Source organism: Balaenoptera physalus, assembly GCF_965194825.1.
Source record: "Balaenoptera physalus genome assembly, chromosome: 3".
NCBI classification, from domain to species: domain Eukaryota; kingdom Metazoa; phylum Chordata; class Mammalia; order Artiodactyla; family Balaenopteridae; genus Balaenoptera; species Balaenoptera physalus.
Window position 1 is genome coordinate 167952563 of NC_138890.1, and position 25593 is coordinate 167978155.

A 25593-nucleotide genomic window follows, 5' to 3' on the forward strand; every position below is an offset into this window, starting at 1 on the left:
GAGGGGCGTTCATTTGTCAGCAAGGTCAAATTTCAGTGACCCTCTATGGACACCTTGAAACCATCCGCTATGGTCTGAATGTATCCCCCCCAAAATTCATATGTTGAAATCCTAACCCCCGAATGTGATGGTATTAGGAGGTGGAGCCTTTGGGAACCACTTAGGTCGTGAGGATGGGGCCCACAGGAATGGGATTAGTGTCTCATAATAGAGACCCCAGAGAGCTCCCTCATCCCTTCTTCCATATGAGGACACAATGAGAAGTCTTTGACCAGAGGAGGTTCCTCACCCAACCTTGCTGGCACCTTGATCTCAGACTTCCAGCCTCCAGAGCTGTGAGCAATAAATCTCTGTTGTTTATAAGCCACACTCTGTGGTGTATTTTTGTTAGAGCGGCCCAAATGGACAAAGACAACACCATGGCCTGGTCACTCACCTGGTTACCTCCTGCCCTTGTTTTCCTCTGTCACCTTTTGTTAGTTCAGCCCAGACCACAGGACTCAATATACCTGGGTATCAAATAACAATGTAGCACACTGATAGTAACATCACTCTATTCTTCTGTGAATTTTTAAGCTTCACCAGGAATTTCTGTGGATGCTGCATAGCATCTCTCAGAAGCAATGACTCAGTCCTTATTTCTTTCTAATCTAAAATTATTTCTCAGAAGATAGTTTCCCCAAGCCTTGAGTGCAAACATTTGAATTTTTAAAAATGTCACTCTAGCTTTCGGATCCTCCATCTGCAGTGGCACCGCCACCAATATGCAGATTTCCGTGAAGACCCTGACGGGGAAGACCATCACTCTCGAGGTCGAACCCTCGGATGCAATAGAAAATGTAAAGGCCAAGATCCAGGACAAGGAAGGAATTCCTCCTGACCAGCAAAGACTGATCTTTGCAGGCAAGCAACTGGAAGATGGACGTATTTTGTCTGACCACAACATTCAAAAGGAGTCCGCTCTTCATCTTGTGTTGAGACTTCATGGTGGTGCTAAGAAAAGGAAGAAGAAGTCTTACACCACTCCCAAGAAGAACAAGCATAAGAGAAAGAAGGTTAAGCTGGCTGTCCTGAAATACTATCAGGTGGATGAGAATGGCAAAATCAGTCGCCTTCGTCGGGAGTGCCCTTCAAATGAATGTGGTGCTGGAGTTTTTATGGCCAGCCACTTCGACAGACATTGTGGCAAATGTTGTCTGACCTATTCTTTCAACAAACCAGAAGACAAGTAATTTTATATTGGTTAATAAAAGACATGAATTAATGAAACAAAAAATGTCACTCTATTGTTTACTCATTTATGAGGCGTGTTGGCTCAACTATGCAAAAATCCATTCCAGCTTTGAAATTCAAGGATTTTATAATACTAGTTCATTGCAGCCAGAACATGCTCAAGATGAGTTAGGTCATCCACATTGAAGGGCAGGGGAATAGACTCCACACTGATCTTGACCCCTTGTCTCTGGGCTTAATCCACCCCTGAGAAAAGCCAATCACAGAATTCTTGAAGCTAGACTAGAAGAGACATTCTTAGTTCTAATAGCTGAGAGGTTTGTGAGCAATCTCTGACTCTAAGTCTTCGTGGGTCTACTCCCACCTGGCCTGTGTCTCACTCCTTGGGTTTATTTTTACATTTAGTCTCAGGTTCTTATGAAAGGACTGGGTTTGGCCTGACATGGGGACTGTTGTGCCTTCTGCACTATGTTTGCATATTTGGCCATGTGCAGATAAGATTTGAAAATGCTTCACTTATTTATTCACACAGTTGATCCAATGAATTTTTATTTAGGGGCGCTTTTATTCCACAAATTTCCAGGGCTTGAGATTCAGCAGTAAACAAAACAAGCAAAGTTTCTGCCTTCATGGCGTTCACACCTAGTGAGGGGAGAAAGAAAATTGAAGAACCATAAAGAACAATGAAGCAGAACAAGGGGGAAAAGAGTGAAGGGAGGGGTGCTATGGTGAAATGATGCTTGAGCAGAGAACCCTACAGGGAGAAGAGAGGGAGGAAGCTGTGTCCCAGGGTAAAGTACTAGGAGTAGCAAGTGCAAAGGCCCTGAGGTATTTACAGGAGATCAGCATGGCTGGAATGAGGCCAGATTTAGGAACAGATAGAGAAATGCAGCAGGGCCACTTTTGGGGGTAGAACATTAATCAGTTAATGAGGATGGCATAGTAGAAAACAGTAGAAAGGTACATTTTGGGTTCTCATGCACACATTTCTCAATATGAAAATATGAGTGAAATATAGTGTCTCAACTTTTAAGCTCTTCTGATGTAAGTTAAATTCAGAAATTGGCTGGGCAGGACTTCCCTGGTGGCACAGTGGTTAAGAATCCACCTGCCGGGGCTTCCCTGGTGGCGCAGTGGTTGAGAATCTGCCTGCCAATGCAGGGGACATGGATTCGAGCCCTGGTCTGGGAAGATCCCACATGCCGCGGAGCAACTGGGCCCGTGAGTCGCAGTTACTGAGCCTGCTCTCTGCAACAAGAGAGGCTGCGATAGTGAGAGGCCCTCACACTGCGATGAAGAGTGGCCCCCGCTTGCCACAACTAGAGAAAGCCCTTGCACAGAAACGAAGACACAACACAGCCATAAATAAATAAATAAATAAATTAAAAAAAAAAAAAAAGAATCCGCCTGCCAATGCAGGCGACACAAGTTCGATCCCTGGTCCAGGAAGATCCCACATGCCACAGAGCAACTAAGCCCGTGCACCACAACTACTGAGCCTGTGCTCTAGAACCTGCGAGCCACAACTACTGAGCCCGCGCACCACAGCTACTGAAGCCCATGCACCTAGAGCCCGTGCTCTGCAACGAGAGAAGCCACCACAATGAGAAGCCTGCACACCACAACGAAGAGTAACCCCCGCTTGCCTCAACTAGAGAAAGCCCATATGCAGCAACGAAGACCCAACGCAGCCAAAAATAAATAAATAAATACATTTATTAAAAAAAAAAAAAGGGAAGAAATTGGCTGGGCAATTAAGGAAACAGATGACAAATATTAGACATCAATTTATTGTCTGCATTTTTCCACTGAATTTCTTCCTTAGGTCATCCGTTTTCTATTCCTTCTTAGATTATTGTTTTCTGAGACAGCCCTATGCTGAGTGAGATGGGAAGCTTTTAGCAGGCTATTAGTGAGGAATACCAGAGTCTCACCTATGTTGGAGGCACCCGCTGACTATTGTAGAATGAACTTTTGAGGGCAGAATGTACTGGAAGCAAGACCATTAAATCTTTTGTCAAAAGGGCATAAGAGCTGTGTCCATTCCAGTTGGATGATCTTGTCAAAATGATGGGTAAATATTATTGTTTGAGAAAGATTCAGCTTCATCAACATTCAAAGTGTAAACTTTGCAATATTGCAACATCATTTGATCAGATTGCTTCAGGTATTAACCGTCAGACCCTTTGTCGGTACACAGACCACAAGGTTTGTGAGAGGTGAGGAGAAGAATGTAGAATATGATTTCATCTGAAGGTACTTGCAACACGATATTGACCTAAATGTATATGTAAAATCATAAAATATTAAGCAAAAATACAATATTGACTAAACACACTCTGGCAGGTGTACACATGACTCCTTCCACATGGGTTAGAAATTATATTAGAATAGTTTTATTGTTATTGTCATTTGTTTTGAAGTTTTAAATGAAAGTATCTTTCAATATCTTTCTGCACGTTTGAGGATTCATGGTCTGTGGAGAAGAAGTGCTTTCCTTGCCTGGTGGAGAAATAAAAGAATTATCTGGAAACATTTTCCATTCTGAGATCAGATACCTCAGTTAGCAGTGTGTGCTGACGAAGTACGTGAAGGTCGGGCAGGTTTAAGTCTATCACTTTATTTGTTGTTTTTCTTCTTGGTTTTTAAAAAGTGCAAGAAAGATGAATATCATTCTTTTTCAATCTATTGTAGTTAATAAGACAAAGCAAAACCTTTCCATCACCTACTGTCAGGTAGAACTTAAGGCGCAGTTTTCATATTTACGACACTACTTATTTTTCTAAATTGGCAAATTTAAGACTGCTTCCAGAGATAAGATTTTAGTGAAAATCTAGGATTCTGGTCCTCATATTTGGAAGACAGAGTTCTTTTTATCACTAACAGTGTTGTTGTACTCTAAATAGTTTAAGCTTTTTTTAAGTTAATTTTTATTGGAGTAGAGTTGATTTACGATGTTGTGTTAGTTTCAGGTGTACAGCAAAGTGAATCCGTTATACATATACATATATCCACTCTTTTTTAGATTCTTTTCCCATATAGGTCATTACAGAGCATTGAGTAGAGTTCCTTGTGCTATACAGCAGGTTCTTATCTATTTTATTTATAGTAGTGTGTATATGTCAGTCGCAATCTCCCAGTTTATCCCCCCTCCCTTCCCCCTTGGTGACCATAAATTTGTTTTCTGCATCTGTGACTCTATTTCTGTTTTGTAAATAAGTTCATTTGTACCATTTTTTTTTGGTTCCACATACAAGCTATATCATATGATATTTGTTAAATAGTTTAAGCTTTTGAACTCTGTAAACCGAGGAGTAAAATAACAATAATAAAAGCAAAACTTGTAATATCTCCTTTATCTGTGTCAAGCCCTCTGCTAAGCACTTTCCATGCATTGTCTCATTTAACTTTTACCTTCTTTCTTTTTCCTTTGCGTCAGACCAGCACTATAATCTCTGCTATATAGATGAACAAAGTGAGATGGCAGAGTTCAGGGGGTTATCCCCTAGTATTTGCATGGAGAGCTAGTTTTTGGAATCAAGGAACCCAGTGTTTTTCTGTTATACACGTGAATCACTAAATCCAAACCATCTCTGCAAAACTGAACTTCCTAGAACTGTGTACTCTGGTAACTTTTTCAAACATGGTCTTGTATCTTGTCCTTTATCTTCTCCACGGTAAAAATCTCACATCTGATCTCCTGGATTGGGGTGAAGATAAGATGAAAATAGGATAAACAGAAGTTAGGAACAAGAGAGCCAGGCTGCAACACAGTTAAGCTTACTGGTTTATAACAGGAGTTCTAAGAAACTTCAATATGTGAAAGTGCCTTAGGAGTCTCCAAGGTACGAGGTCACGTCCGGGAACAGCTATTACTGTGTTCCCCTTCTCCCAGACAGAGGAATAATGAACTGGAGAGGGAGATTTGCTTGCTCTCTGATTCACTTCCCAGTCTTTTCCCCCGTTCTGCTCAGATACTGTTTTCTTGAAGGGAATTTCATATTCACACATTCACCTGGAATTCCCCAGCCATCAGGCTTGTGTGAAAATGTGCGTTAGGCCGACTCATCCCTGCCTATGTTTCCTGGGCTCACAGTGTTCCCAGTTTTCTCATGTTACTCAGAATCCAACAGCCAATCTGGACTTTGCTCCCATCCCTGTATCTGTAAACCCCATCATTTGTGCTTCTTTCCATGCATCTGTGTCTTCCATGCATCTATGTCGGTCTAGGAACCACTCTCTGATGGAAGTTAGCCAGCGGGTTTCCATTCCTTCACAGATTCGCAGTCACAATTCTCAGGGATTTCCCCCAGTATACACATTGGTGAAGACTGGAGAGAAACAGGGGGTCAAAGGTTGAAGGGCTTAAAAAGATGCTATTTATTCAGCACTAACTAAATGCCAGATTGTTTGGCTCTTTACATGTATTATTAACTCTTTTAATCTTATCAACTTTTTTAGGACCATGACACTAAAACTTGCCCAGCTAGTAAACTGTAGAACTGGAATAGAGTTGAAGTCCAGGGGTCAGATTCCAGAGCCCATGAAATTAACACTATGCTGTTTTGCCTCTCATCAGGTAACATGATTAAGTTTCTAAGGGGTTACAGTCAGAGAGGTGACAGTGGATTCCAGGGGGTGGCTGAACTGGTGGGAAGCAGATGTCTCAGCAGTGGAGACAGGCAAGGAGCTGAAGGGCCGTGTTTTGGCGTTTTGGAGTCACCCAAAACGATGGCAAGAATCTGCTCTAAGGGAGGCTCTGAAAGCATATCCTGGCATGAATTGAGAGGTGACCAAAAAAGTCCACATCTGGGGAGTAATCAGGCATGACCCTTAGGAGCTGAAGATACATTACCTCTTCTTTACCAATGATGAATCAATGAGTATTCCAGTTTCTTAAGGAGATAAAGTGGAAATAATGTCAACTGTGGAGTCAGAAGTCCTGGTGCCACCACCAACTAGCTCTGTGACCTTGAACAAATGATGTCACCTCTTTTGATCTTAAAAATGTGGATAATACTACAAAGGGTGTCACATGAATTAACATGATGACATGTCAATTGTCGTGCAAATAAAATGTGGTGAATTAATATTGCTTCTCCATGGTGGAGCTGATATATATAGCAATTCTGCTTCTAGGACATTTTACATTTTGAGATTATCTGTACAAAATAGCTCCTAGACCTGTACTCTGGATAATATTTTGGGCAAAAATAATTTATGATAAAATTTTTAATTAACAGAACATATTGAAGGCTGCCTTCCCAGGTATTAGGACTGAAATGTAGAAACGTGCAACTAAATGCATGAGCAGAATTTTCTCTACTCCCATGTGATACAGCTCTCTGCTGGGTCACAGCACCTGTGTCTAGCCACTGATGTGAGACCATAAATCTGTGTATAACTTCCTGTTGCTATAAATACAATATCAGGTAAAATTGGAGGGTTTCCCTAAAACGAGTCTCTATTCCATGCTCACCACGCCCTATTTTACACAGCAAACATGCAGAGCAAGACTGTTTTTACAAGTGGGTAGAACCAACACAGTCTCTTAGATGCAGGGAGGAAAACCAAACAAAATCCTTCGTCCCTTGGGGCACATCAAGAAGTAGCAGAACCCATTAAAATCTATTGCCCAGATGATTGAATTAGATTCTAAATGAATGGCGGTAATAAGTGCACATTTGGCCAAGTGGATAAAGACAGAAATATAATTTGCAGTCTTGTGGGTGCTGTGCTGTGCAAAGACTAATTCATAACAGTGGATAAAAGTTCCATTGTCTTTAATTGTATTCATTTAATAGCATTCATTCTCCTGGCATAGGAAAGGTTTCTTTCTTTTTTTTTTTTTTCCTAAATAAATAAATAGATTCCCATTGCCAATAGGGAAGATTTATGCTGACAGAATCTAATAGCCCAAGTCATCTTGTGTTGTTTCTCAAAGGCGCTTGAGCAAGCAGTCTTGGTTTGGATGGAAAGCAAAATGCTAAACTCCTATTATATATGATGACTTTAATTCTGAGCCAAACAAACCTTCCTTGATAAGCATTTGTTACCATTATTTAAAGTAAAAAAGTCATCTTTTCTCATGCCCTTACTTTCTCTCCTGTTAGAAATGTATGATCACTTCTTGAATGACAAAATGATTGATTTTTTAAACCAACACATCCAAAACTGAAAGGCAAAGAGGAGGAAGGAGGAGGGAATGATTCCCACAGAACTTTCTAAGCGGTCTCTGGAAGAGACTTTTAAAGGTCACCTCTTGCCATTTAATTTGAAATTTCCAATGGATACTTGGAAATCTAAATCAAGAAATCTCACCATGAGACAGTAGGGGTGAGCCACCTCTGTGTAACACATTGTTGTTCATACAAATATACGTGGTTTGGATAAATTATTTGCGCTAACAGTAGGAGGACCATGGTCATAACGTGTATACCCTGCAGTAAGGTGACCTGGAAAAAATTAGAAGGGGGTCAGGAAAACAGTGTTATTATCCTTCTGCCTGGCAAAACCGACAGGGTTCTTTGCACCATGCTTCACCTTGGAAGCAGGGAAAATAATACTGAGTATCTCTTCCTTCTCTTCTGCATCAGAATAAAAGCAGCTTTTAAAATCTACATCAGTTCCATGTATCATTCCTACACTTGGACTTTTTTACTACCAGTGTTTGAATAGTGTACAGAACCTGGTGCCATGCATTCTTCCTGAGTCTACCAAAAAAAACAACAAAAGCCAGAAATTCATCCCTACCTTGTCCCGCTTAGGCCTGGAAGACGTTAATTACTTCCATCTTCAATGTCATGATGCAAAAGGGGAGTTAATTATTTGCCAGTGTTCAGTTTCCTAATCCTCAGAAAATTTCTCTTATTTGTAAGAAAAAATCCAAAAAAGTACTCTTCTCAGAAAAACCACTTCCTATCATAGATAGTCTATTATATCTTAAGGGTGCATAGCATAGAGAAATCAGAAGATTCTTCTAAACAAAAATTATATTTGATTTGAATATAAATAAAATTGATTTAGAACCTAGGAAAAACAAAATAAATATCACGCTAATCACATTTGTTTTTCTTCTACCAGTTGTATTGAGATATAACTGACATACAGCACAGTACAAGTCTAAGGTGTCCAGCATAATGATTTCAATTACATCCATCATGAAATGATTATCACGATAAATTCAGTGACCATCCATCATCCCATAGAGAAATGAGATTAAAACAATAGAAATAACATTTGTGTATGTGATGAGAACTCTTGGGATTTGCTCTCTTAACAACTTCCACGTATAACACGCGGCTGTGTTCATTGTATTTGTCACGTTGCACGTTACATCCCCAGTACTCGTTTATCTTATAACTGGAAGTTTTGTAGCACCCTCTGACTGCCTTCATCCAGTTCCTCCTTCCTCCGCCTCTGGTAACCACAAATCTGATCTCTTTCTGTGAGTTTGTGTGTATGGTTGTTTGTTTTTGAAGTACAATTGACCTACAGCGCCATGTTAGTTCCTGTTATACAACATAATGATTTTTTTCTATACATTTCAAAATGATCACCAGTGATCTTGATATGGCATCACAAAGATATTACTTAGTTATTGACTACATTCTACACACTGTGCATTTCATACCCAATGACTCATTTATTTTGCAGCTGGAAGTTTGTACCTCTTAATTACTACCCTCATCCCTCCCTTCCTTCCTTCCTTCCTTCCTTCCTTCCTTCCTTCCTTCCTCTCTCTCTTTCTTTCTATATTTATTTTTTATTATATTTTTATAAGTAGAGTCCTAATATAATCAAGGAAATGTTACAGAGAATATAGGACAACCCATATGGAGAGAATGAAATTAAATACTTTGCTATTTAATAGTTCACCCTGTGGCTCATTTTAAATATGTTAAAGCTTATAAAATGTTAATGTTGATAAGGTAAATTTTTATTGATAACAGTACTCCATAAGAGAATGAGTCTCAATTCTCCATAAATCAGTCCTGTTTATTATTTATTTATTTATTTATTTATTTATTTATTTATTTGGCTGCGTCGGATCTTAGTTGCGGCACACGGGATCTTTCGTTGCGGCACACGGGCTTCTCTCTCTAGTTGTGACGCACGAGTTCCAAGAGTGTGGGCTCTGTAGTTTACGGCACGCAGGCTCTCTAGTTGAGGCACAAGAGCTCAGTAGTTGTGGTGCGTGGGCTTAGTTGCCCTGCAGCATGTGGGATCCTAGTTCCCCAATCAGGGATCGAACCCGCGTCCTCTGCATTGGAAGGCAGATTCTTTACCACTGGGCCACCAGGGAAGTCCCAGTCCTGTTTATTTTTAAAAAGTTACTTGTCATCAAATTTTAAATGACTTTCAAACACAAGAATATAAATTTAACAAAAAAGATAGAATGATCTTCAAAAGGAAGAGTACAAGTATGCATGGAAAGAATAAAAAGAGAATCATGTTATATTTTTACCTAATGAAAAACGAAATGCTTAAATTGCATAAATGCGATTTTGAATTTGTTTTTTAATGAGGTGTTTGTTTGTTTGTTTGTGAGGAGGGCTACATCATAGCTGGTAATCCTGGGTTATATATTCTTTCAATATACTAGAACTAAGATAGAACCTTGCATAGATGGAAAACTCTTCCTATTTGTCATAAATAATTTTGAGTCTCATCCTTTTGGTTCCAACTCCATATGATTTACAATAAGCAATGACAAATTTTCCAGTGATTAAAGCATTGCAGGACAATAGGAAAGAGATTGTGATTAGGTCTCAATAAATCTACAGGTGACATAGTTTCACAGTCTCTCCAAAGAGAGCTAAAATATTTTGCAGAAACATTGGGACAGCTTATAGTGGCTGGTGATTTCACTCTTGATAACACGGTTTTTAGTGTTAGAAGTCAGCCTCTGATATTAGCTCTCACCGACATGTACCCATTAACTTAGGATGGTCGTGAAGATTTATTGATACAGTAGTTGTGTCTGTTATAAGTAAGAAGCAGTGTTTTAGGAGAGAGGTGTAGTGAGTGGAGAGGGCACAAGTTTTGAAGTTGCTGAGATCTAGGCCAGCTTCCTTTGTCACTTTCTAGCTCTATGGCCTTTGGCAAGTCACTTCAGTTCCCAAGCCTGTAAAATGGAGGTGATGCCACTTGCTTTTCTGGGTAGTTGACAGAGTCTCAGTTGTATATGTAAAGAACCTGAAACAGGCAGGGACTCATCACTGGTAGCTGTTGATGAGTAGGATAGAAGATTTTTCTCCAGAAATTTCTTTCTTCATCCTAAAGTTGCTCAGTGTAATATACTTAACATTATGATGGATTTCAAACATATGCATTTCAAACAAATGTTGCACATAGTCTGCAAACCACAGAATTCTTCAAATTTTCACTCAAATGAAGTATTTCAAAATAAGTTTGAGTTTCCTGTCTGAGCTTTTTTTTCTTCCTGAAAACAGCCAATATTGTAGAAATTATTGGATACAGGTCAAAATGCTCGTTGGTGTAACAGGCTACAGAGAACAGATAGAATTAATAGAATCTTGAATAACTACACATCACTCAGCATCTAGCTGTATTTTGCTTTTTTAAAAAAATATGGATCAGACGTTGTCAGATAATGGCATCCATTATTGAACCCCAAAGCAAAGTCTTTAGAAGTTTCAGCAGAGAGTTGTAAAAAGTGAATTTTTCTGTGAGAAAAGAGCAGCTTTCCAACAATTTCCCAGCTCCTCCCTAAACATCAGTGTTTCCAGTCACATGTATATATATTTGGAATTCTGCAGTAAACTTGTTAAAATTGTATGACCTAAAATATTTGCATTTCTGAAAAACTTGAGACTTCCCAGCATTTTAAAAAGGTTTAAATTAGTTTTTGGGTTTTGAATTTTTTTTTAGAAAAAGTATAAAATTTTATCATTATTTGGGGGTATATTTTTCCATAGCAACTCAATTTCCCTTTGTGGAGCATGAAATGCATTTCTATTTACCAGTATATTCTCTTCATTAATTCAGAGACTTGCCATAAACTATATCAGCCATAATAGTTGAAAGACTAGGATAAAAAAAGCAAACACTGAATTCCGTTTGCTCTTTTTATTGATATCCTATAGCCTGGCTTTCCATCCTGTCTGTGCCAACATTGGGTTCTTAGCCCAGAGTAATAGTTCTTAACCACGCAAACATGTAACATCATTAAAGTAAGCTAATCCATTATTTTTAAAGTTTCTTCCTGAAGCATGCTTAGCCATAGAATTTACAGTTATGCCTGGGATTATCCTTGTAATTACCATAGAAATTATCACTATAGGGGCAAACGACAGAGAAAAGAAATCTTTGGAATGCTGTGGTTGCCAGTTGTACTTATTTGGGTATAAATAACTAAAGGATAATGCTAAGTAGAAGGATATGCCATTACATTTTTTTTTTTTTAATGAAAGAATGTATTATTCACATGTATTGTTTAATTTGAAAAAGTCCTTATCGGTTTTCTGTTACAGATTTAAAATAGGCATATTATAGGATTTAGGCAAACATATTAGATCTTTAATATGTGAATGATATAAGTAAAAATAAGTTGAAAAAGTCTTTCATAATAAATAATGTGCCATTAGAATTTAGTATTTCAGCCTGACCCTATTGTAATATCACCATTCTTAAGATAATTGTGAAGGAAATTTTTCAAAAAATACAAGGCTTGTATGTGTCATTGGCATACACAGTTGGGGGAGAAGAATTTTGCTGTACCTGATATGTTTCCGAAGCCCCTGGTTCTAGCTATGACTCTGCAACAAAAGTAGGGTGAGCTTAGGGAAATATATAATGCCTCTGTTGTAGGAAAAAATGGGGTGCGAGAGGATGGACATGTTCCAAGTCTGGAGTGAGTCCCTGGGTCGGGCTTCCAAGTGAGCATCCTTGGCTTTGTGCAGGAAAGAATTCAAGAGTGAGCCCTAGTGAAGTGAAAGCAGGTTTATTTAGAGAGATACACACCCCACAAACAGAGTGTGGGCCATCTCAGAAGGCAAGAGCAGGCCCCAAAGTGTAGGGGTGGTACGTTTTTATGGGAATTGAGCCACCACCCACTTTTTGGCCTTTTATGGTGGGCTTTGGAACTGTCATGGCGCCTGTGGGTGTGTCATTTAGATGCTAATGTGTTATACTGAGTATATAATAAGGCTCAAGGTCTCCTGGAAGTCAAGTCTTCCAGCATCTTGGGCCTAGTTGGTTCTAGCCAGTTTATGTCATATCCTGTTCTTAATGGTTGTGCCCTGCCCCTTTCCTTCCTGTCTCATCTCCAACCTTCAGCTCTTATGTTAAGTATGGCTTTTCTGTTAGCTGAGCTACAAAGCCTTTTACTTCAAGACTGTGATTTTTACCCCAAAGGTATATTTCTAATTCAGAAATGGGTAGGTATCATAAGTATATGCCTAATCTGCATTACAAGAGACTCTGGTCCTAAAGTTAATATTTCTGTCCTTTTTAAAAAAGTTTCTATAAGCCTCAGAAATTTTGCAACATTAAACTACTCCTTTGTATTAAAGACTGCTCCTATATTTCCTTGTTATGTCTACCCTATATGTTAACTTACAGCAATGAGAATAGTGTATTAAAAGAGACACCGGACATTTGAAATGGGAATAAGGAATTATTAGTATTATTAATAAAGAAAGAGCACTTACAAATAACAACAGAAAAATAACAAAAATTCTAATGGAAAAGTGTGCAAAGGACATGACATAAAATTACCAAGAAAAAAGTAGATATTTACAAGATAAATAAAAATGGAGTCAAGGTTTTAAAAAATCAGGGAAACCAAAATTAAAAGAATTGTTAATGGGATAATATTTGTGACCCCCTCCAAAATTCGTAGATTGAAATTCTAACTCCCAGTGTGATGGCTTGGGGTGTTAGATCATGAAAGGGGAGGCTTCATGAATGAGACTACTGCCCTAATAAAAGGGACCCCAGAGAGCTCTCCAGCCCTTTCTCTGCCATGTGAGGATATAAAAGAAAACAGCTGTGCAACCAGAAGCAGATCATGATGGCACCCTGATCTCTGGTTTCCAGCCTCTACAACTGTAAAAAATAAATTTCTGTTGTTTATACGGCACCTAGTCTCTGATATTCTGTTTTAATAGTCCAAACACACTAAGACCAGAAGATATACTACTTTTACCTACAAAATTGAGAAATACATGTTCTGAAATACGCAGTGCTAGCTTGGATGCAGGATCCCAATAACACTCATAAACTACAGGCAGGGCAAGAATATAGGTCTCAATTTTTTTAAGTGGCAATGTGTTCGCCATCCTTAAAAATGATTACAAACACTGACTATTTAATTCAATTTGCAGAAATCAATCCTAAGGTAATAGAAAAAAAAAGAATATGCATAAAAGTTTAGATATAATTTAATAAGAAAAATACAAAACTAACCCTTAATGTATGGTGAATAGTTAAAAAAAAAATCACAGTGCATCCACTGGTTAGAGCATTATTAAGCCATTAATTTTTAATGAGATGATATAAGAAAAAAATTGACAATAATATTGAGGGACAATATCACATATGCCAATAATACACTCATAAAAAACAGGATACCACTGGTTAAGTTGTATGTTAGTATAAATTTTATATTTCTCTCTCTTAGCTGTGGAATATGGTTAATTTCTATATTAAATATAAATTTACTATTTCTGGAATTTCAACAATAGTATATATTGACCTGATAAGCTGAAAAACGGAGACAGTCTGGACACAATTCACTCTTTAATATTGGTAAATTATTGAACTCATTTTTTTGTTCAGAATTATGAACTTGAATAAAAGGCTATTTTGGAACATATTTTTAGGTTTGAAATCCATGTCTTTCCAGAAACTCATGTTTTGTCTTGAAGCTTTGATAGGACAAGGCCCTTTGAAGAAGCCAGCTGTGAGCTGGGCATTAGTGGTGCAAACCTGGAGACGTGCTGGCTTCCCTCCCTAGTACTAACATGTTGGACCAATGGATGTGATAACTGACGATACAGCTCTCTCCAGTGCCGTTAGTCATTCTTAGGAGCTTGAAGTTCTACCCACTGACACCATCACTGGAGACATGAATGTTCCATTGCAGAGTCCTAGAAATGGTTAGGATGACATGCAGAGTAACATCTTCTGTAGATTTTATGATAAAATTTACCAGTAGCAGCTTTGACTGATCCAGATTTGACAAGTATGGTGGCCCAAGGGTAGAATCTTCTGAGCGGAATTTACAGTATATATTATAGACATGGAAGAAGTAACCCATTTTATAAAAATGATATGTAGTCAAGATCTGCAGAAGGCAAGGAGTGTGGGCATGAGATGTGTGGGTCAGTGGAGACAAACCATATCTTTCCTAAGAGCTAAGTCTGAGAAGGGCTTTTCCATCACTCAGCTTATGCTAATTCTGTAAAAAGAAGGGCTCTTTCCAAATCTCTCAGAATAAAACTATAGCACATCATGCTTTCAGGCAACTGTAAAGGTGGAGAATTCCTTGGACTAACATTATATTCATTGGATCCAGCAAAAGCTGTCTTACATTCAGTCAACATTTATTCACTGTCTGTGTGCCAGATGGGGTAGATATTGGGGATACAGCAGTGAACGAGATAGAAACTATCTTCACTCTCAAGGAAGGTATATTCTAGTGAAGGATACAGATAGTGGGTGACTGAGCAATAAATAATATAATTTCATGTTACACTAAGGGACATCTAAAAAATAATAATATCATATCAGTTAGGATGCTTTCAGCTGCAGGTAGCAGAGAAACCAACCAGCACAACCAATTAATTTAGTATCTCACTTCTCTTGAAGTGACAGTCAGGATTGGTTGTGATGCAGTGGAGTCATTAGGGACCAGAGAATTTCAGAATCTGCTCTTCTGTGTACCATGTTGTCTATATCCTGTGAATGCACAACCTGTACCTCCATTTCATAGTCCTCAGTTGGCTCCTGGCCTCTATAAGGCCACCTGTTATTTGTCCATGTTAGATGGGAGAGACCAGCTTCTTGATGAATAGCTGATCTAAATCTTGTTGGCATCACAATGGCCATTAACCAAATGGGTTTTGGCTGCAGTATTGTAGCTACATGTGCTCATTGTCAAAGCCTAAAGATGCTGAGTTTTCCATCCATTCACTATTCATTTGAAACAGTTGATCAATTAATTTGCCTTCAAATACAGGGACAGTGAAATGCTCATGAGACAAAAGCTTAGCTTTCTCTTCTAAACAATCATATTATATATCTATCAATAACCTTAACATAAACAAATGGCATTTTTATAACAGCATTGAAAACATTTATTTGACCTCATAATGAGCCAGAACAATGACTTGTTTGTGTATTTTTAAATTTATTTTATTGACGTATAGTTGATTTACAGGGTTGTGTTAGTTTCTGGTGTACAGCAAAGTGATTCAGTTATATATATATATATATATATATATATATATATATATATATATATACACACACACATATATATATATAGTTATTCACATTCTTTTCCATTATGGTTTATTAAAAACTATTGAATATAGTTCCCTCTGCTATACAGTAGGACTTTGCCGTTTATCTATTCTATATACAGTAGTTGTGTCTGCTAGTCCCAAACTTCCAATCTATCCCTCCCTCACCCCCCTCGCCTTGGCAACCACAACTCTGTTCTCTATGTCTGTGAGTCTGTTTCTGTTTCGTAGATAAGTTCATTTTTGTCGTATTTTATATTCCACCTATAAGTGATATCATATGGTATTTGTCTTTCTCTTTCTGAATTGTTTGTGTTTTGATTAGAATTAACTTTAAGTGAAAAGTTTAGATACCTAGACAATTGTGTTTTTCTTTTTCATTCTTTGCGCTTTATTAGAATCAGAGCCCAGGTACTTCCCTGGTGGCGCAGTGGTTAAGAATCCGCTTGCCAATGCAGGGGATACGGGTTCGAGCCCTGGTCTGGGAAGATCCCACATGCCGCGGAGCACCTAAGCCTGTGCGCCGCAACTACCGAGCCTGAGCTCTAGAGCCCGCGAGCCACAACTACTGAGCCCATGTGCCACAGCTACTGAAGCCCGCACACCTAGAGCCCATGCTCCGCAACAAGAGAAGCCAGTGCAGTGAGAAGCCCGCGTGCAGCAACGAAGACCCAACGCAGCCAAAAATAACTAAATAAATTTATGAAAAAAAAATGAATCAGAGCCCAAATTCTAGGATTAAAAATTATATGTTAGATAAGAATGGGTGGGTAAGCATTTTCTACCTTTCAAAGGCACTTGAGTAAAATAAAAACTTTAAAAAATTTAAATTAGACCCTTTTACTTGCATTCGTGTAGTAGCACTTGTAGAACTAAAACCTGATTCTTTTCTTGTTTGTTAAAATACAAAACAAAGCAAAATCAAATACACTAATAAAACATTAATAAAGCAAGCAAATCTAACCTCTCTGAAGGTTTTGAAATATCCTGATAATATTCTGTTTTGTTTTTTTCTTGGCTCATGGGTAAGGACACATGTATCCCACCTGTCACCTACTGATATAAAAAAAAAAAAAAAGAACTAAATTTTTAAATAATTTTAATAAGCCTAGCACAAAAATCCATAAACTCAGTGTTCAAATTGATGATATTCTAGATCACATATCAAATGTTTTTAGAGTTATATATTATTGTTGGCTGTTTTAAACCATTTGGTTTGAACAATGTCAATAGCAGTAACAACTGGATGGCATGGCTTATCCTTAAATGTACACAGCTAGGATAAAATTACAATTTTGTGATTCCACACAGGGACTAATCCATCACCTTTTTCCCACCATTCAGAAGATTTTGCCTCTCTCTCCTTCTCTTGCTTCCCAGAACAATTGCTCATTGTTTTATTTGGGGGCCAGTTTCACCTCCTAATTTCTACAACCTCACCCTTAGGAAATTGAATATGGTACAGTTGTAGATATCAGACCGTCTCTAATCAGCTCATTAGTTAATATAAATAACTAGTATATCAGTCAGTCAAGATTCATGGGATGCAATCACAAGCATTTTTACTTAGTTCCCGTTATCCCTTTAAAATGTATTCTGTGGGAAAACTCGTTCCTTGGCCCATGGTTTTCAGGCGGCCCTTGACAGCCAAGTAGTTGTTAAAATATCAACACACTGCTATATGGGTTGATAACAGCCATCTGCCTTGAATATACCTCACCCATCCACTGCCAGCCAATGACAGGGCAATCCACGGCCAGCCAATGACAGGGCACCCTGACTTCTCCCCTGTAACCCGCTCTCCCCAAATTCCCCATATCTCAGCAGCTTAGAAGCACAACAAAGGGCCCCCAAGACTCTGCTCCAACATCACTGGTACCCATTCTTAGTGACTGGTGCCCATGCCATACTGGTTGTTAACTATTTTGAATATTTGGTTAATAAATATTTTTTAAAGTTACTTTAATTTTTAAAACAGAGCTGCAGTTTGATACTAATAATACCTACTCCCTTATAATAGTCAAAGCTTCCAGTTTCATTCAAAGTTACAGCTCTTCAGTCTCCCTCCAGGGCAGGTGTCCTATAGGAAGGGTTTTCTTCCGGCTGCCTGGGAAAGGAATGATGAACCCCTTGCGAGGAGCACGTGTGCATGTTTGTGTGTATAGGTAGGTGTGTAGGTGTGTGTATGATTACGGTGGGGAAATAGGCAGGAAAGGACCCCAGAGAGTTGAGAGGTGCAGGAAGGTCTTGCACCGCTGGCACTGGTCTGAGCTGGCTTCTCAACATCAGGACCCCCAGCACCACCCTCTCTGAAGAACTCTCACCTGCAGTTCCCTTGTTGCAGACGATGTGCTCTCCTACAGCCTTTCTGCTCTCTCTGTGGCGGTCTGCCTGTCAAGATGCCCCTGATCCCCGACTCACTGTCTTGTAACCCACATCAGGTCCACGGAATCCACGTCCCTTTCCCACCCCTCTCTCTCGTGCAGCTTGCATCCTATGTAGCCACCTCTCCTTCAGACCATCACTCGGCAGCCAGACAGCCTATCTCTTGCCCTTGTTAGCTTTTCCAGTTCAGACTTAGAATATGAGTCCCTTGTGTTCCCACAAATAGTCACCACAGGCTTGAAGGCACACAGGAGCATCTGCCTGAAAATCTGTGAGCATGGCAGGTGGTACACTGGCCCCATAAAGCTTCTTCCTGTGGCACACCTCACCCCTACCCACGTGTGGTCGGCCAGAGGATGTCACGTGACTGCTTTTAACCTGTGGGGCTAGGAAATCCCAACCCTCCCCTGCATCTGGGAGGAAACCAGAATTTTTGTCAGCATCACTGATTAGTACAAGTCAGGGAGCCGGATTCACTGAAAATTTGCATCTAAGTTTGCACCTCATTTGGTATCTGATCCATGCTGTCTTATGTCTGTGCCCAAACTTCCATTTAAGTACTCTGTTGCATTTACATTTAATGGTTGAGAAATAATGCATTGCACACTGACATTGTATTTTAGAAAATTGGTTTTCGTGTTATTATTTATAGAATTCGCTGCCTAACAAAAAAAAATCTCCGTGCCTTGTAGAGCATTTGCTTTCCCGTTTTCAACTCTGTCACCCAGCACTCGTGCCTCACCAGCTCTATGATTGATTGTTTTGCCCAAATTCCCTCCCTCTGACATCACGGCTCCCATAAATGGGCCTTCATTAATATTGATTTTTTTCTGTGGGTTCCCTGGGGTTCAGTCTTACTGTTTGGGTATCATCAGCGTAGGGGTCCGAGACATGGGTGCAGAAAAGCATACAGAGCCTGGCAGTGTGGCAAAGCCAGGCTGCCAATCCCTGGTGTGGCACCTAGGAGAAGACTCATTGCTCTTGGGCCCCCAACTCTCACAGACTTAAGGGAAAGGGAGGTACAACCTGCCGTTTAGTTCTGGTTCTGACGTGTTGAAGTCCTAACCCCAGAAACGTCACGTGACCTTATGTGGAAATAGGGTCTTTGCAGATGCAATCAAGTTACAATGAAGTCATACTGGATTAAGGCGGGCCATACCCCAATGTGACTGGTGTATTTATAAGAAGAGGACAATCTGGACACAGAGACACACACGGGAGAGTGCGACGGGTGGCAGAAATGGGAGTGACGCCTTTGCAAGCCAAAGAATGCCAAGGATTGCCGGCAACCACCAGAAACTAGAAGAGGAAAGAAAGGATCCCCTCTAGAATATTCCAAGAGAACATGGTCCTTCCAACACCTTGACTTCATACTTCCAGCCTCCAGAACTCTGAGAAAATAAATTTCTGTTGTCATAAAGCCACCCAGTTGTTGATAGTTCGTTACGTCAGCCCTAGGAAACTAAGATAGTTCCCTCTTGGCTTTCTGTGGCAAGCAGACCCTCACACCCACTTGGGGTTGAATGGGTCTTCTCTACCCTAAGCAGACCTCTGCTTGTCAGTTCTTCCTATATTTGGACACCCCATCTGTGCCCCTGAGTACTCCCACATCCACAGAACCTCAGTGCAGCTCAGGGCTCTACCCACACTCGATTGTCCACAGCCCCCAAGAGGCCCCCAGAACAGGAGAGGATAAGAACCAGGGTCCTACAAACTCCTACAAACCACCAAGTTCCCAGAACTGCTCAGTTATTTATATTTACTGTTTCAAATACATGGACTTGTTCCATCTTATACTCCTGATTTTCCCATTGCTCTTAGCATAGCCACTGGTGCCTTAGAGGAAGTGAATTGAATACTTTTTGGGCATTTTAGAGAATTGTTTCGTCTATATGAGGATCCACAGTTCTCTCCTGTTTTTTACTTGAGTCATTTAAGGCAATGGTAGGAAAAGTCATATTTTTGTGAACACTTTTCAGTGTATAAGGTTCTAAAGAAGAGAAAATGCTTTGTCTGTTTTCCACATAATCCCAAAAGTTATTAGGTGATACTAGTTCTCCAGTAACCTAGTGATTTATGCAGGACACATATCACTTCCACAGTGTATTAGACCAGTTGTTGAGTTGTCCGTTGCTTACTTCTAAGTGTCTTAATTCTCCTGAATTCTGGCAGTAAGTCAATGTTAGGGTAGATCCTTTAGCTTTTTTAGTTACTGTTAATGAACTGAGTTAAACAAAGCCAATATTCTGCACTACTGATGGAGAGTAATTAATCACTTTATTTATCCATATGTGTAGATGAAATCATGCCATTGCTAAGCACCCAATAAACAGTTGGTGTCAGTGTGGAATAAATAGATTAAGTGGAAGGAAACTAATGTTTATCCAACGCATACTTTTTGTTAAGCCCACCCATTAAGGTTGATATTATAATGCTTTCTTGGAAAAGAAACCTGAAACTCAACAGCGTTTAAAAATCTTACTCAAGTTTATGCTGTTGAGAAATCACAGATTGAATTTGAACCTGATTTTCTGTGATTTCCAAATGAAAAATGTTTCCTTTGTTGTCCAGCTATCTCATTCTCATTATTTAGAGTGCTGGTACATGGTCACGTTTGGTTTAGTTTTTCTTAGGGTTAGCAGTACACAACTTAAGGGAATGTAAGGACAAATACAAAAATAGATCATCAAAATAGAGAGGAAGATAAAGATAAAAATTTGGAAGAGAATTTCTAAGTAGGGAATTTAAATTAATCTGTATCTATCTGCATGTGTGTGTATATTATATATATTGAATAATATAAAATAATAATAATATATTACATAGTTGAAGACTGAAGTCAAAATCTGGACTTGTCATAAAACAAAAGTGGCCTGGGTTGCGTACCAGTGCCATAGTGCCAACGAATTCTCATTGGGTCACATCAATGGCTTTTCTTCACGTGCAGAATAAATCAATATACACTTTGTCTATATGCATCGTGGTATATATCATGATTGCAATCCCATAAGGTATTCCCGCCTCCCTGTTATGCTGATTCAAGGGCTTTTATTTCTGTAAACTTCAGAAATAGTTTAGGTTCAAAGCCGGAACACAACACATCTGAATTTACCCTACGTTCACCCCTTCAGCACTGAGCCTTCAACAAAGAGAAACACATTTCACAAAACTATTGATACACACAATAAGGAAATCTTGAAGTTCCTGCAGACTAACTCTTCTTTCTTCTACAACTGGTGATTGAATAATTTTTTAGTTTTTATGTCATATGTGTTTAATCAGCTAATGCAGTTGATTTTCTGTGTTTATTTATTCAGTGTCAGTGTTAGTTTTCTTTCCACAATAAGGAGCCGCTAAGCCACATCTTTAACAGACTAATTAGATAACTCTTTTGTATATGCATAAGAAATACTGATTTGGCAATCTATCCAATATGTCTCTATCTTTATATATTTTTATACAAAAATGAGTTAGAGAAAAAATATCAATACACAAACTATTTTAATAACATACACATGTGTTTTTTCCCCCCCTATTCTGTTTAACAGAGTACTGGTGGCCCATGTAGAATGTATCTGTTGGGTAGATGTGTAGTACCTTTTTCGTGGTTATTTCATGGAAGCTGCAGCAGAGTATTGCATGGATATCTCTTCATTCAAAGAAATATTAAGCTATTGTTAAATAAAAGACGAGATTGATGGGATTTTTGCACTCATAAAATCTAGATTCAAATTTGAGATACTGTAATTGTAAAAACATGAAAGAATGAAAAATTATTGGCACCATGTCAACTGTTTACCTGTAAGCAGTGTTATAAAGAAGGAAATGATAACCCCGTGGAAAATTCAGTCGTTCTCTCTTGCTAAATTAAGTTGAATTTGATCAGAACAATACAAATTCAGCCAGTTATATATAAGCATGTGGAGTTTTAATATTAGGGAGTATTGCTTTTATAGTTCTTTTGAGGAACATGGGGATAACATAAAAGTAGATTTATTGTGTGCTTTATAAAGGGCAGAGTGTTTTTTCCACATTTTAATCTATTTGGACTTAATTTGTATATAATTTATTGATCTTATATATTCCTGTATTTTATGAAATTAGGAATTTGACATATTAAGAATTTTCAGTTTGTAGTTGAATATTAATTTAATCTTTTTTTAAAAGATTTTTTTTTGATGTGTGCCATTTTTAAAGTCTTTATTGAATTTGTTACAATATTGCTTCTGTTTTATGTTTTTTTGGTTTTTTGGCCATGAGCTATGTGGGATCTTAGCTCCCCAACCAAGGGTCGAACTTGCACCCCTGCATTGGAAGGTGAAGTCTTAACCACTGGACCGCCAGAGAAGTCCTTATGTAGTTTAGTCTTAATATGAAATTCAGATTATTTTAAAAAGCCGTATATGACTTGAACTTTTGTCAAACTAACTGTAAACAGTATTTTTGGAAAGGAATTTGTAAAATTAATTAAGAACACTAAAAATAGTTTGGGTTTGTCCTCACAATGCCACCTCTAGACATCTGATTAAGGAAAGCAATTGAAATTTTGTAACAATTCATTACAGCCATGTGTATACATTTATACATATATATATATATAAAATGATATATCTACAGCATTTATGAAAATAAATATATAACCAAAATAAATTAGAAATAAACTAAATGATCAAAAATAAGGTAATTTTAACTGTTTTAGTACATCTATAATGATGTGGTATGTAGCCATTACAAATTATTTCCTTAAGGAGTAAAGACTAGGAGAAATGCTAACAAAACAGTGGCAAATAAAAAAAGGAGTATGATTTTAAATTTGTAAAGTATAAAATAAAAAATAAATATATGTAAAAAAAATAAAAATAAAAAAATAAATATATGTTAATGGATAATGGAGGAAGAAAATGCAATGAAATATTCACAGTGATTGCCTCTGACTTACGGGATTAAAAGTGATTTTAATTTTTTTTAACTTTATTGAATTTCTCACTTTTTTACCATAAATGTGTATTACTTTTATTTTTAAAAAGTCTTAAGAAGTAATCAAAAGAAACTGGATTAAAAGGCACACAAAAGAATGTCATCCCTGACAAGTTTGGAAAAAGACTAGATGAGAAAGCCACATGGGTCTATATGCTACTGCAATTTTTATGTCAGATATTTAAAGATGAAAAAAAGCATAAGGTAATTAGGGCCCAGAATTATGCTAATGGAAGCACATATTGGAGAAAATATCTTGTTAATAGTCACATTAACTGATGATTAAGGGAGAAGACAGTTTGACTGATAGACTTTCCCCCAGACATGGTAACAGAGCTGATCGGTTGCCCCGGCTCCCATCCCTTGTTGGAGATTTGCACCATTTTCCTTGTTTTTAATTGTGAATATAATGACCTCAATAATAAATGGCTTGATGAGCAGTTTTTACACTTATACCAACTCTGCTCTATGCAACCGAAATTAAACATTACAAGATATTATACATAGTTGTAAGAAAAATTCTAAAATCTCACTAGTTTATTCGTTATTAATTCTATGACATATTTCAGTAACAATCATAATTAATTACCAAGCATGATCTTGATGTCGTATTTTTTTAACTTTGCCTCACAGCAAAACTATCATCCTTTAAAAAAAAAATCAATATAATTGTAATACATTATGTTTTCAGCTCTCTAGATGAAAAGAAAAACATATTCTTCTCAATCCAAAACTGTCTTTCTGGCAACTGTGGATATTCTCTATATAGTTTATAGCTTTTCATGAAGGACAGTCAGGCGTTGACAAATATATATTCTCTCTCTGCATGATTATATTCACATTATATTTGTTTGCATACTAATGTGCTTAGCATATAAAAACTAAAAGATAGTTGACAAATGTGTAGATAATAGGGCTTTAGAAATAACTTTATCTGTGCTCTCTGGAAGTTAAATTTTAATTTGTGGAGGGAATAAATCTGTGCATAGTATTTTCCCAACACCTACTTACTTTAGCATAAATATGTAAAAATATTAATATTAGCCCTCTAACGTCATTCTAGCTTTGAATATTGGTACATATATTTTATAATGCTGTGACTGTGAGCATTTCCAAATAGTAGTTACAATTCAAAATATACTTGAGCCTTCTCAGTTTCTGAATATAAGGCTAGATTATTTCCCAGTATTTCTCATTTGGGGATTCTCTAGAGTCAACATGGTCTCATCCAATAATAGTACCTAAGGATTTAAAAATACATTTTATTTGCTTGGAGCTTTTCATAGGAGTTCCAATATTCTCAAGGTGAATTGCCTGTCTTATTAAATAGTTTTAAGAACCCCACACAGCTAGGATCATATCCTATCACAGCTCTCTACAGCCGGTTTTCTAGGAAAGTATCAGTAAAATTGAGCTTGAGGAGAATAAAAACCTACATCATTTCTTTTTAAATCTGAGGTAAGATGAAACATCGCTTCCAGAGAATTTTAATGCAGGGGGTGAGCCAAGTTTCTCCATTGACTAAAATAGTTGTAAAGTTGCTATTTAGTATACATTAAAATTAATGAAAAAATATGTAGAGATGAAGGGACATTTGTTAGATTGAGCAAATAATCATCTAAATAATACTTTTACTTGAATATTAACAATGAAATCCTTAAATTTCTGGTTAATTATGGCGAGAAGGCCCTATTCCTTGTTTGTCCAGGACAGGCTAGTTTATGCCAGTTGTCCTGACATTATTATTAAAAACCTGCCCTCTAGTCTTTTTCTCCAAAAATGTCCCAGTTTGGTTCTACTATTAGTAATAGTTGCTACTATTCACATTCATTTATCCCATCCTTTTCCATGGAGCCCATTAACAAGAAATTATAGGAATAAAAGGGAAAGAGTGTTTGACTTCCCCTTTTTGGCTAATGAGGGTGCCACAGAGCTTCTGGCTAACTCATGGTCAGAAGACCCACTCTTTGCAACCATTAAAGTCTGTGGGGACCCTCTGTCCCCCATCACCCCCAAAAGAATCCTCTGTGCAGTCTAGTTGTGATTTGCCTAAGGAATGATTTGATGCCAAGTTAAGCATGCTGAATGGTAACTAGGAAAAGCATCGTATGGCTTGACTTTCAAGTTGAACAGTGTGGAAATGTGTGGCTGGTCACAGAAACCTGAAAAGCCCATGCCTTGGGTCCCAGGCTTGGCTGGCACAGAAACTGAGACCTGATTATTGAGCTGCCTCTCTGCCAGGTAAACGCCCTCTGTGGGAGAAGGCGTGTCTGCTGCTAGTTGTAGATACACACCGATCATGGTGGTGTGATTCACATCTCACAATCAGCATTGGATATTTCATTGAGTGCTATTGCGAGTTGTTGAACTTGTGTAACTTTTAGGTGTAACCACTTTTTCGCAGCTCTATTCACTTGCTCTGGGAGAAGGAATAAAGAATAAAGAGAAGAATTATGTGTAGATTAGATTTGCCATAAAGGAAGTAAGTCCCTTAAGCAAGGCTATG

At 38.1% G+C, this 25593-nt stretch overlaps 1 protein-coding gene and 1 pseudogene across 2 annotated transcripts in view; both read left to right on the forward strand.

The window, feature by feature from the left end:
* The window catches only part of CTNND2 (catenin delta 2), a 943287-nt gene that overhangs the window by 436602 nt on the left and 481092 nt on the right, over positions 1–25593 (forward strand). The window lies entirely within an intron of this gene.
* LOC309659086 (ubiquitin-ribosomal protein eS31 fusion protein pseudogene) lies at positions 724–1247 on the forward strand (annotated as a pseudogene). The gene has a single exon. The product of its transcript is annotated as a ubiquitin-ribosomal protein eS31 fusion protein pseudogene (transcript).